General features: G+C 44.0%; 3 non-coding genes across 3 annotated transcripts; all 3 read left to right on the plus strand.

Annotated features, from left to right (window-relative positions):
* The first annotated feature begins 7842 nt into the window (after nucleotides 1-7842).
* trnak-cuu (transfer RNA lysine (anticodon CUU)) lies at nucleotides 7843-7915 on the plus strand. The gene has a single exon. It is a non-coding gene; the product is annotated as a tRNA-Lys (tRNA).
* Nucleotides 7916-9001: 1086 nt separating this feature from the next.
* trnak-cuu (transfer RNA lysine (anticodon CUU)) lies at nucleotides 9002-9074 on the plus strand. Its single transcript has one exon. It is a non-coding gene; the product is annotated as a tRNA-Lys (tRNA).
* Nucleotides 9075-10014: 940 nt separating this feature from the next.
* On the plus strand, nucleotides 10015-10087 carry trnak-cuu (transfer RNA lysine (anticodon CUU)). Its single transcript has one exon. It is a non-coding gene; the product is annotated as a tRNA-Lys (tRNA).
* Nucleotides 10088-12554: the final 2467 nt, after the last annotated feature.

A 12554-nucleotide genomic window follows, 5' to 3' on the forward strand; every position in this document is an offset into this window, starting at 1 on the left:
TAAAGTGGCAGCATCATGTTGAACTGATGAAGTGGTTCAAGTTGAGGAAGCTCATGTTTTTACTTTGCTCAGATCCTGAGAGTAGCTGTAATGCAGTAACTGTTACATTTCATGAGAAACGTACAGTAACTACAAAGAAATCTTGATATTGAATGTATCTGCAGAAGGATCACTGTCAGTGTATTTCACCTGATAAGAAAGGGTTGTGGTCTTGGTTCAGCACTGAAAATGGTCACTTTTGTCTGAAATCAAGTCAATGTTATTTATATACCCCAATACCACACATTTGCCTGCAGGCTTTATCATAAGACAACATCTAACCGTAGACCCCTGATTCAGATAAAGCCCTTTAATGCGGAATAAATGGAAGAAACCTCAGGAAGAGTGACAACATAATGGGACTTTTTACCATTTAACCAAAGTTAACCAATTAGTTCATTAGCCTGAACGATATGTGCGTCGCAGCACTTGAACTCCTCTGGTGTCACAGTCCTGGTCTTTGTCAGCCAGATCTTCCACCATGACCTCCTCCCTCCCATCATTTTTTGTGTGTAATAAAGATGCCACACTTCCTGGATCGGAAAAAACATTTCCAGAAAACATGATTCTGACAGCAATTTGATCCAATTCTACTTCCTCTGCATCATATCTGCTAAAGGAAATTAGCAGCGTATAAATGTATTGTGCAGGAGATGGGGCTGTTCTTTCCATATTTGCCTTTCTTTAATTCACTTCATATTTTCTCTGCCTCCCTCTCTCTTCCTCTCTTCCTGTCTATTTCTACTTAAATCAACATCTCCACTCGTCTTCCTCCTCCTTTCTCCCCCTCCACCTCTTCCTCCTCCTCTCCCAGCTCTCCATGACCAATGCAAGAGCCTCATAAAGACCCTTAGGAGTCAGAGGATTTCATGGGGCTTTGTGTTTGAGTGTGTGTGTGTGTGTGTGTGTGTGTGTGTGTGTGTGTGTGAGTAGAAGACAGCACATGTGGCATGCAAGGTCACGTAATCCCGTGGCCTCCAGATACTGTTATTGACACACACGCATAGCACTCTATGACCTGCACTGACCTTGCAAGCACAGATCAAGCACGCACGCATGCATGCACACACACACACACACACACACACACACACACACACACACACACACACACACACACACATGTCCTCATGCAACCCACAATGCCCTCAGTGTTGTCAAGAATACAAACAGTAGCACAGATACTTTCTGGTTAAAACTCGACTTGAACGCTATAATTCCTGGTGCTTTCTGAAGGACTGCGCTGCTCATATTCTATATTTTTCTTATTGTCAACAAATAGCATAAAAAGCGAAGAACCAAGATTGAGCCTAACAAGTATTTGCACTGTAGCCAAAGCATCATGAGGCGTATTGATCTGTGCCATGGAGCTCCACTGTTGTCCAAAACTGTTTTCCTGTGTGCCATATTTCTTTCTTCTGACAAACACGGGAAGTCATCTCCTCTAACTTGTACAGGTCTGTTGCTGATGCGGCTGTTTTTCTGCAGTCAGAGAAACAACTGACCGATCAGAGCAGAGTCAGCTGCACCAACACCAATAAAACACACATAATAAAATACCACTACATAAAAAGAGCGATAAGTGTGTTTGAGAGCAGCCCAGCTGTGCAGGTTGTTGTAGGTCTACTTGCAACTGTTAAATCGACATATTTCTGAGATCAGTGTGAAATACATGACTTAAACTCCTCCTAACAACCGCTAACAGGAACAAAATGTGACGCTGGCTGAATGTAGAGAGACAAAGCTTCATGCTAACACACACCAAATGTGTGTTACAGTCAGTGGTGGAAGAAGAATTCAGATCCTTAACTTTAGTAAAAGTGTTGACACTGCACTGTGAAATACTTATTTTGTTATCTAGTGAGTATTATCAGCTACATTTATTCAAAGTAAAAGTACTCATTGTGCAGTAAAATACTCCCTGTCAGTGTATGTTGCATTTTACTGCTGTAAATGTTTAAGGTTGAGCTCATTTTCACTACTTCATATACACATCAAATCATCATATTCTAGAAGATCATCAGATGTTCGCAGCACCGCTGTCCTGCAAGAACCATGTATCTCCAAAATCAACTTTTCATGAGAAAAACAGCCTGTTTTCAGCTTTGTGATGATGCATTTTGCAGCTACTCCAAGAGGGTTTTTGAGCAGTTTATTGAGCTTAGAAGAATTTTATCAACACTTCATTCTTCAGTTTGTAATCTGAAGACTAACTAAAGCTGTGGGACAAATGGAGGGAAGTGAAAAGTCCAATATTTGCCTCTGAGATTTAGTGGAGTAGAAGTATAAAGTTGCATGACATGGAAACACTCAAGTAAGGTACAAGTACCTCAAATTTGTGCTTAAGCACAGTACTTGAATATATGAATTTAGTTGCATTCCACTACTGATTACAGTCATCTCGTTACTAAAAACTACAGTCCCCAGCTGTCAGAGGAAATTACATGGCTTTTATTTATTTAACAAAAACAATGCATCTACATTTTGTAACATATTTTAAAAGATGTTTTAATGCAGTACAGCTCAGGGGAAATGCACAAACGCACAAATACACTGATATAGATTTCCAAGGTCGCATTTCAGGCATTCAGTATATGTATCTTATACAAGCCCTCCTCTCTGTCTCTGCGCTCCACTGCTCTCCTCCTCCTCCTCTGTATTCTTCTCTTCTCCTCCCTTTATCTCTCGCCGCTGTCTTTCAGACACGTACACACACACACACACACACACACACACACACACACACACACACACACACACACACACGCTCAGCGTCTCCAGAGATGTGTCCATTGCTCTGACCTCTCTCTCTCTCATGGGAAAGCTGGCTGTCTGCCCAGCTCTCTCCTTTTCTCTCGCTGCCTCACACTTTCTCCTTTTGCTCCGTCTTTCTTCGTCTTCTCTCTGTATCTCTCCATCTATCGATCTCTCTTATTTTTCTAATCTCCTTCTGTCCCCCCCCCCCCGCTCCTCCTTCCCTCTTATCCTCTCCTCTGTTGCATGTCTCCCCTGCTCTTGCATCCTCTTATCTCTTCATCCTCTCTCCACACGGTTGCTCGCCTCTCCTCATCTATACCCTCTCTTCACCCTCTTCTCTTTTCTTCCTACACCTCATCTTCTCCTCTCCTCCTCCTCCTCCTCTTAACTATTTCTTTCTAGGCTTCCAGGGTGTTGGCGCGGCTGCGGGGCTCTGCCTGGGGCTCCTCGCCCAGCTCAGGCTGCCTCTCTCTGGGCACAGCGCCCACCAAGCTGAAGGGAAAGCTGGAGGGGTCTGTGTGTCTGTGTGTGTGTTTGTCTGTATCCAGTGATGAGGAAGGTGTGTGTGTGTGTGTGTGTGTGTGTGTGTGTGTGCGTGTGTGTGTAAAGAAAGTGAAGAGGGAAGGAAGGGGGGACACTGAAAGAAAATGAGCGGGGAGTTGCTAACGGAGACAGAGAGAGAGACTGATAGAGAAAGACGAAACAACGGAGAGGAGCAGATTTCTGTTGAGTCACGCTTTGCTGGCTCGTGTGACCACGGCTACAACAGCTCTGTGTGTGTGTGTGTGAGTGTGAGAGAGAGAGAGAGAGAGAGAAAGAGAGAGAGAGAGAGAGTTTGTTTCTCCTTCTATTACAGAAAAATATGTAGCAATATGCATATAAAAGAATATTATTAAAACCGGGGTCTTATTAGCAGCGTTGGTCATCGTCATTGTTTCTACTGGTTATGATGAGGACTCAAACAAATGATTATGAGTCTTACAGAGTCTTGTTATGTTGACCAATCATCCAAAATCCTAAGAAAAAAACAAAAGACTCAAAATCTGTTCCCAGATCTGAACAATTCTGCTTTCTGATTGTTACTGATGGGAGTGACGGCCAAAACTACAAAAATATGATCCATGTTGTAATAAACTGGAATCTTCCTTTAACGTGTAATCATCATTATCGTGCAATGGTATGAGCATTACCAACAAGAGTACCCACACACACACACACACACACACACACACACACACAGAGCATCAGCACACCTGAACCCAGCTGCATGCAGAGAACAACAATTCCCCTGCTGGTCACTAATGGTGCAGCCCTGCTGGAGTGGAAGCAAATGGCCTGGACCCAACCATGCATGTTAGTGTGCGCGTGTATGTGTGTGTGCGTGTGTGCGTGTGTGCGTGTGGGGATGTGAGATAATGGAAGGATGGAAGAAGAAAGACGGCTGTGCCTTGTGAAATTAATTTGCTGAAAGCAACCCAAAAACAAAAAGTCGTCACAGAGAAAGTGAGAGAGCGGAGGAGCGATGTGGGGCAGAGTGTCTAAAACGTCGCCTCTCTTCATTTATCTCCTCACTCTCCCTTCCAAAACTTTGTCTCTCCTTCAGTTCTCCTACTCCCTACACCCTCCACCTCCTCCTCTACCTCTCCTCCCTGTCATTCTGTCCTCTTATCTCTCTCCCTCTCCTGTCAGAGCATGACAGTGGTGAGTTTCAGTGATGTAGCGCCCTCTGTCTGTGTCCACTGTTACTGCGGCAGCACATGCTCAAACTTCAACCCTCCTTACCTGAACAGGTTACTTGCAGACAACAAAAAGGGCAGATACAATAAAAATTTGAGTTGTAGCAAAATATGATCTACATGCACAATTTGGAAGTTATTAATAATTAGATTGATTAAAGATTAATAATGTATGTTACAATGGATGACAGGAGGAAAATAAATGATAAAATAATAATTAGAACGATATAAAAGACAAGCAGCAAAAAGTTTGAGTTGCTTAAAAAAAGTCACATTTTGACAATGTGATATGTGTGAAAAGTTCTTGACCTTGCAAAAAGGAGTTTGACAAAATAATGTCTGACTCAAGGTTCACTTCTGTGTGCTGCTGTTTCTTAACATACTGCAACCTGAGATGAAACAGTAAAGAGAAAACTTCTCAGTGGATGATTTTGAATGAAAGACACACAAGCAAGCCAACAAAAAGCAATCCACTGGTGTAGTAGAACTGATAAGAGCTGTAATGATTTATGCTCAGCATGAAGGTCTAATGTCCACGAGGTCCTGCTGTCACTGTCTTATGTAAACAGAACGTCCTTGCACCAATGCCAACAAGACAGAGCCCTGTGCATTCACTGAATGTAATGAATATCACAATTCTGATCTCGATTCCGGTGGCGTGCGCGTCTGACAGACGCTGGCGTGGAATATATGCTGCTGCATGTGTTAAAATATTCAGGATGAAATGCGGGAGACGCGGCGCCACAGAAGAGTTTTTAACCCCTTTCTGCTCAAAGATTAGCAGTGCGTGGATCCTTGTGAGCAGCTGCACCGTCTGATAGCAGCTGCTGATGGATTGGGGAGCACTGTTGATTCAGCGTTCAGATTTGCAGACTCAAACAGATCTCTAACACCATCCCTCACTGACTCCAACGCAACCAGACAGAGATTCAGCCGCTGTATGAAAAGGAAGCTTGTTTGAGGCTCTGACAGATGCCAAGTGCTCTCTGTTGCTGACACAAAAAAATGGGTGTTATTAAAGACAAGGGTAGACAGAGTGCTGGGATGTCCTCCTCAGGTGGAGGGGCTGTCACCTCAGTGATGCTCTCAAAACCTACAAAAACATCAGGACTGTACGATTCTGCAAACCCAGGATTTCATCCAATGTGAGCACCAGTTCAGAGATGTTACTGTATACTCGAGCCTTGCAAAATAAGAACATTCAACAGTAAAGCCAGTTGCCTCAGCATATATTAAGGTGTTAGGGGACGCTGCATAGCCAGAAATATGGACTAAATATTGTTTATAGCAGCAAACTCATCATCAATTTTTCATCTTTCATTAAAACACTGAATTCTGGTTTTAACACTCGTGCATCCACGCCTTTTTAAAATGGTGATGCTATTGAGATTTTAGCATTTTTATCATTCAATCACCTGGAAAAGAGGGCAGCAGCCAGGATTTTCAAGGTGGGTACTTGTAATTTCTTATTGTCTTTCCTCGAAAAACAGAACGACACTCTCCTCGTCTGAGGATCACTGCGATGGTTTCAGGATTTATGTGATTAACCGCAGTCCGTGCACTCGGGGGATGTTTGCATGAAGTAGCTGAGCGTCGTGATGCCACAGGAAACAGGACAGACGGAGGTGAAACTGCAACAGTCTCCTCGTTACCCAGAAAGCTCGTTTGGCAAAGAGCCCGTGTCCTCTTTTAACGCAATGCAGTGCTCTGGTCCTGTCAGGCCGGTCTACAGGCAACCTCAGCTACAGTCAGTGCACTGATTAATAAATCATTCCAGCCAATCAGTGATGGATGTGTTTTGAAGAACAAAAAACGTGTGTGTGTGCGTGTGTGTGTGTGTGAATCAATGTTGTCTGCCTCTACCTCTTTTTTTCCCCCCCAGACAACTGACTAATGTTTTGTTGATTCATCTTCTGCACACACACATACACCTTTGAGATGTGGGATGGATAAAGGAGAGATGACGGTCAGAGGAGAGAAATTGGAAAAAGAAAACAGAGAGAAAGTAAAGATGAGAGAAAGGAGACAGAAAAGAGGAAAAATAGAGGTTTGACAGCAGAATGATTGAAAAAAGAGAGCTGGAGAGGATAGGAGAGTGGCCGTAGCGTGCAATCAGAAACAAGATAGTGGGAATAGATTTAATACGATACCCTCCCTCCCTCTTTTGTGTGTGTGTGTGTGTGTGTGTGTGTGTGTGTGCTGACAGATTTGGTATTGCTTCAGTTCGGAGGCTGGCTACAGAAAAACACACTCAGTAATTATCTAGAAAGAGCACCTGGGCACTGGGAATCTCATTATATTACAACCACCCCTCCAACACACACACACACACACACACACACACACACACACACACACACACACACACACACACAGAGTGGAGGAAAGGAAAGAAAAGGCAAAGAGAGGAATCAGGTCAGAAAAGAAGACGGATAAGGGAAGAAGACAAAAATCACAGTAATTCAAAAACAGCTAAACCACAGAGAAACCTGTATAATATACACAGACTGTATGTGGCACAATATAATATAACATGTTGTATGATTCAGAGTCAGTCTCAGGGGATGTTTCTCTCTTACAGTTTATTTAAGGTCTTTTTAATTGTCATTTGTAAAACTGTAAAGCAGAAAAGCAGCAGCAGCAATAACTGCAAAGTGATCAAAAACACGAGGTGTGAAAGACAGAACCACAATTATGAAGTGATATTTTTCAAAATTCCAGTATTTCAGCTGAATTTCCTGGTTTTACTCCCCTCCGTGTTTGCTTTGATCTGTTGTAGTAGCAGACAGTGACCAGTAAGAGGCAGCGTTTCCTCTCCTCTGACCCAAACTGCTCTCCATCGCTCCTTTATTACCTCCACTCTCTCTGTGTCTGCACTTCTACTTTCTTTCCCCCTCTTTTCATCCCTCTCAACCCTCACACACATTGCTGACTATCACCTGCTCACCCTGTGCAAATGTGAGCCAGCGGTTGTTTGTGTGTGTGTGTGTGTGCGCAGAGGACCACCCTGCTGATTTGAACAGCTTCATTCATTGCCGTGTTTTGACTGGCCGACGGTGACAGGCTGAAATGATTTACAATGGGTCAACACAGCGGGGGAGTCCAGGACACACAGTCAACACCCCGAACCCTGCCAGGCCATCTAAGGTCGTGTGGCAGGAAGTAGTTCACTGTAAAAACATATTATTCTGTATCACCTTTTATGATGTATCAGAGATCTGAAGCTCAAATTAAACCACGAGACGCAGCCCAGGTGAAGGTGAAGGCTTTGCCTGGGGGGGGGGGGGGTAGTTATTTAGCTTAGCATGTAGCCCGGCTAGCTCAGTCGGTAGAGCATGAGACTCTTAATCTCAGGGTCGTGGGTTCGAGCCCCACGTTGGGCGCTGGTATTTTAGGCTGTAGCAGTTCAGGACGTCATAAAGGATCTATGAAAAGACAAGATGCACTATCTTAAATCAGAGAAAAACAGCGTTACATTAGCTCACATACAAATGTCTTGAAGCATCTTGTCTCTGTAGCCGACCATTCGAAGCAGTTTTGTTTCATGGCACAGCTCATCCAACAGTTGAGACAGACTGAGCCTCTGGGCATTGATGAGGTTGAATACTGCAGACTGCCCGTGAAAGGATGCATCACAAATACGATGGTCACATGACACAAGTAACTGTACATTAGTAGTCCAGCTAGCATCTGCAGCCTACAAACCCCTGGTACCAAGCTACAGACTCTAAGCACACCCGTTCAACAGAATCACATTATTCTCCAACTCCATCCTCTCTACTCTGTGGAGCCACCATCAAACTGCTCCGCTCAGAAGATGATGGCTCCCTGGAGTCGACAGCGTTGCACCGGCCGGACTAACTAACTCCAGAGTTGTCGGATAATCACCGTGCTTGTCTATTTTTGTTTCAAGAGCTGTCACTCTGGTTTATTTTCACTGGCCAACTGTTGAATTGAAGTATTTTTGTCCGCTCCCAGGGATCCTGAAGAGGATTTTTATTGAGATAAGGACTCATTCATTGAGAGTTGAACTGTGGGTTTTATACTGAGCACTGGCTGCCACTCCTGGAGTCTGTTCACACTGATACTGTATAGGTTAATAAAAATAAAGTTAATTTTGTAAGAAGTTGGACATATTATGAACAATATGCTGAATAGAAGGTGCTCTGTGGACTTCATAGTGTAGTAGGCATGAAGCCATGTGTGGGAACCATCCAAACAGGTGCAGGACAGATGAGAAGGTTCATGGGTTCAAGCCCAGAGTTGGGAAATCTATGTTACGGGGCTGTAGACAGTAGAAATATGGTGCGTGTATTTGACTGGCCGTCGCAGCACCTTGCCAGATGCATTGTATTTTGGCAGAACTGAAATATGTCAGTTCACAGTGTCCACTGTCACATAAACCAAAGACACGGGTGGCTGTTATCGGGTGCAGCAGCGAAACCTGACCCGTTTTTACAGCACAGACAGCCCGGCTAGCTCAGTCGGTAGAGCATGAGACTCTTAATCTCAGGGTCGTGGGTTCGAGCCCCACGTTGGGCGCTGGTGTTTTCTAGAGGGTGAATACGGACAAGGGTGGAAGCCTGAAGACAAGCATGGAGAACCTTATCCTGAATAAGGACTTCACTGAGTGTTATACATTATGCACAATCCTATACAGCTGAACTTCACTTACAACACTGTGTGTCAAAGTAAGATCAGGAAACAAACGGATTAGCTCGACACTGCAGAGACACATCTGATAATCACAGATTTGAGTAAGATTTGCATTTGTGCTAACAATGCAAAGTTAAATTTACAGTGAGGCAGAAAGTCGGAAAGAGAGACGAGTGAAAAGCAGGAGAGAACAGGCTTACTGTTTTGAGCACACTATATAAGCTTCTTGCCCCCATCTGTTTGAGTTTGTGTTCAACTCTGTGTGTGTGTGTGTGTGTGTGTGTGTGTGAGAGAGAGAGAGTTAGACAGCTTTCCGACCCGGTGCAGGTGTGCTGTTGATAGTTTTATCAGCGCTGGATCGGGGCTGCAGAGGAAAGGGGAGACGACAGGAGAGAGAAAGGCTGCCACTGTAATGCTTTTGGTGTTTCTATGGCCTTTTCCATTCATATCCCCTTATTATAACATGAATACACACTCAACACATTATGTTACAACGTCATAGTTTCCCTCCAGTGTTCAGCATCCAACCTTTCCTTTCTGGCATGTTGCTCTGCTTGTGTGATTTTGGTGCAAACCTAAGAAACCCATCTCTATGGAGCTTTATGTGAGAGTAGATTTACACAGCAGATATACTGATATTAGTTTGACAGATTTCTAGTCTGTAATAATCCTTAAATTGACTGAAAAAGCACGTTCCAGGCAGGCAGCTCTAACTGCTTTACATTAAAAAGACAGTTTTTAAACATTTGTACATTTATATAGTTTGTAATACGACCTCCTTTATTGCTATATGGTTGGTCACATGACACTCAGTTTAAATGTCTCAGCCCGGCTAGCTCAGTCGGTAGAGCATGAGACTCTTAATCTCAGGGTCGTGGGTTCGAGCCCCACGTTGGGCGATGGTGCTTTTGAAGAGGGAGTCAAATACTAAGATGTCCTTGTGCTACAAATACAAGTAGCAAGTACAAGTCTGCATCTGCTCTGACAGACCCCTCCTCACACTGTGAATATACACTCAGGTGCCAGTTTATTAGGCACACCTGGCTCACACTACTTTAGTCTGCCTTCTGATATAACAGAGATGGACAAAATACTGGAAACACCTTTCCATATAACACAATGCACCCCACATTACCACAAACGAAGACCCTAAGCCTAAATCTACACTTCACTGAGGAATCAACCTCTAGAGAAGAGTCAACAAACACTGTCAAGATTTTTCATTTTTAGCAGTAACTAAAACACATAGACACACATAGAAAGATCGAGAAACATAGAAACTGGCAAATACATACAAAATGTGCTGATTTAGAGATTTAGTTCAACTCTTTATTGAGTGAAGCTTTTTATACAGCATATATAAAGAGCTGTGCAGAGCTCTACGCGTCGTAATGCTTCATGAAGGCAGTTTCTTATTGTCATTATTGGCTCAAACAGTAGATTTTATGTCAATGAAGTCAGGACTCAGGCTCCTCTGGTCAGATGCTGTGTGTCTTGCGGTCCTTCGGTCTGTGACTGTCCCCCTTGTACCAGCCGGCCGGATTTATAAAACGGTTTCAGGCTCTATAAAGTGTCCAATAAACCGCTTTTACTATTAGCTTAGGACACTGCTCGCATACAGCTGGTGACCGCTGCCACTGACCATACACACACACACACACACACACAGGCTGACATGCTGACACACATGCACAAACACACACACACACAAGCAGGGACAGTCACACACTTCCTGGTCAGACACGTTTTGAGGGCTGCTGGAGTCAGGACCTCTGCCAAAGTCTAACCCCATGTCACCCCACCCTGCCGCCCCGATGACATCACTGCATAGCCCTGAACCACCGGCCCAGAAAGGCCCGAAACACGCATGTATATATACACACACAGACATACGCACACACACACGGAGGCATTGAGACGTACAGACACTGTAAGGAATACCACAGGGTCACATTTTGGGTGCACACATACGTACATGCAGACATGCATACATACACACACACACAGCACTTGACCATAATGACTACTGCGTGGCCACACTACATTGTTAACACACACACACACACACACACACGGAGCAGCTTAAGTGCAGGCTGCAGCCTCTGAGTCAGGTTGTCAACTTGTATTACAGTGTGTTTTCCTCCAGACATTTTTGGCGATCTCGCCTTCGTCAGAGTGGACTGAGGTCGTTTCTGGTTTCTGTCCGTCAATCATCTTTTTATAACCGTTTTTCATAAAATGCGATTGTTCCTCTTTACTCCTCCAGAGATATACAGGTTTGCAAGAAATACCTACAGTAACTGACCATATGTACAAGACTCAGAGTGTTACAGCTATCTTAATTTTTAATACTGATGGACTCTGTCTCCTTTGCATGACAGTGATTCGTGTCGTGTCTCGTGTCATGGGCAGTCCTGGTAGTATAAGTACATCTAACGCTGCAAATGAAGCTAATTCTAATCTGCTGATCATTTTCTTGGCTCACTGATTTGTTCTTTGGTCTATAAAATGAAAGAAAATGAGGTTAAAAATAGGCATCAAAAGTTCCCAAAGCTGAGTGTTTTTAAAAGTCATGTTCTGTCTGACCATCAGTCCAAAATCCAAAGGGTTTGTATTTTCAATCATATAAATAAGAGAAAAGCAGCAAATGTTCACAGTAGAGATACTTGAACCAGTTAATGTGTGGAGCTGCGGCTGGACTTGAACAATAAATCACAATAAATAACAACACACACACACACACACACACCCAGAGGAGAGGTTAAGTCTGTCACACACTGTCCTGGGAGGAAATTCTTAGGATTCAAGTCAGCCAATCAGAGAGCAGCGTTTAAAATACTGGCTCTTCAACTGGAGAGCCGGAGAGGCCGTCCTCTTCACACGGACCGCTGTCTGTGTGTGTGCAGTCATTAGTGCACCCAGTGGGAGAAAATACACCCTCACCTAACACATCCAGTGTTAAAGACCTCCTCAGACACTTGAAAAGCGCACACACACATTCACACACTTAACGCTGTGTCTCACGTTAAGCTGCTTTCATGCTGATTTTTCACTCTGCGAGACGTGGACTTAACGGCCACTTTCAGAGTGTCCTCAAGTCAGAAAGTATTCCCCTCTCTCCAAACCCATTGTGTCTGAGCACATGGGACACACACACACTCAGACTTTACAATACTCTCTTGAATGACCTTGAGGATCCATTGATGCTTGCAGACATCCCATCTTCTCAAATATCTGGCGTGGAGACGCTCACACACACACACACTTTCCTCCCTTCCCTAATTACCGAGTCCCGAGGGACGAGACGCTCAAGCAGCACTTGAGCGTTTGGTTAAAGAAAAGGTCTTTCTCACGCGTTAGAGGGCG

This window comes from Chaetodon auriga, chromosome 22, assembly GCF_051107435.1.
Source record: "Chaetodon auriga isolate fChaAug3 chromosome 22, fChaAug3.hap1, whole genome shotgun sequence".
NCBI classification, from domain to species: domain Eukaryota; kingdom Metazoa; phylum Chordata; class Actinopteri; order Chaetodontiformes; family Chaetodontidae; genus Chaetodon; species Chaetodon auriga.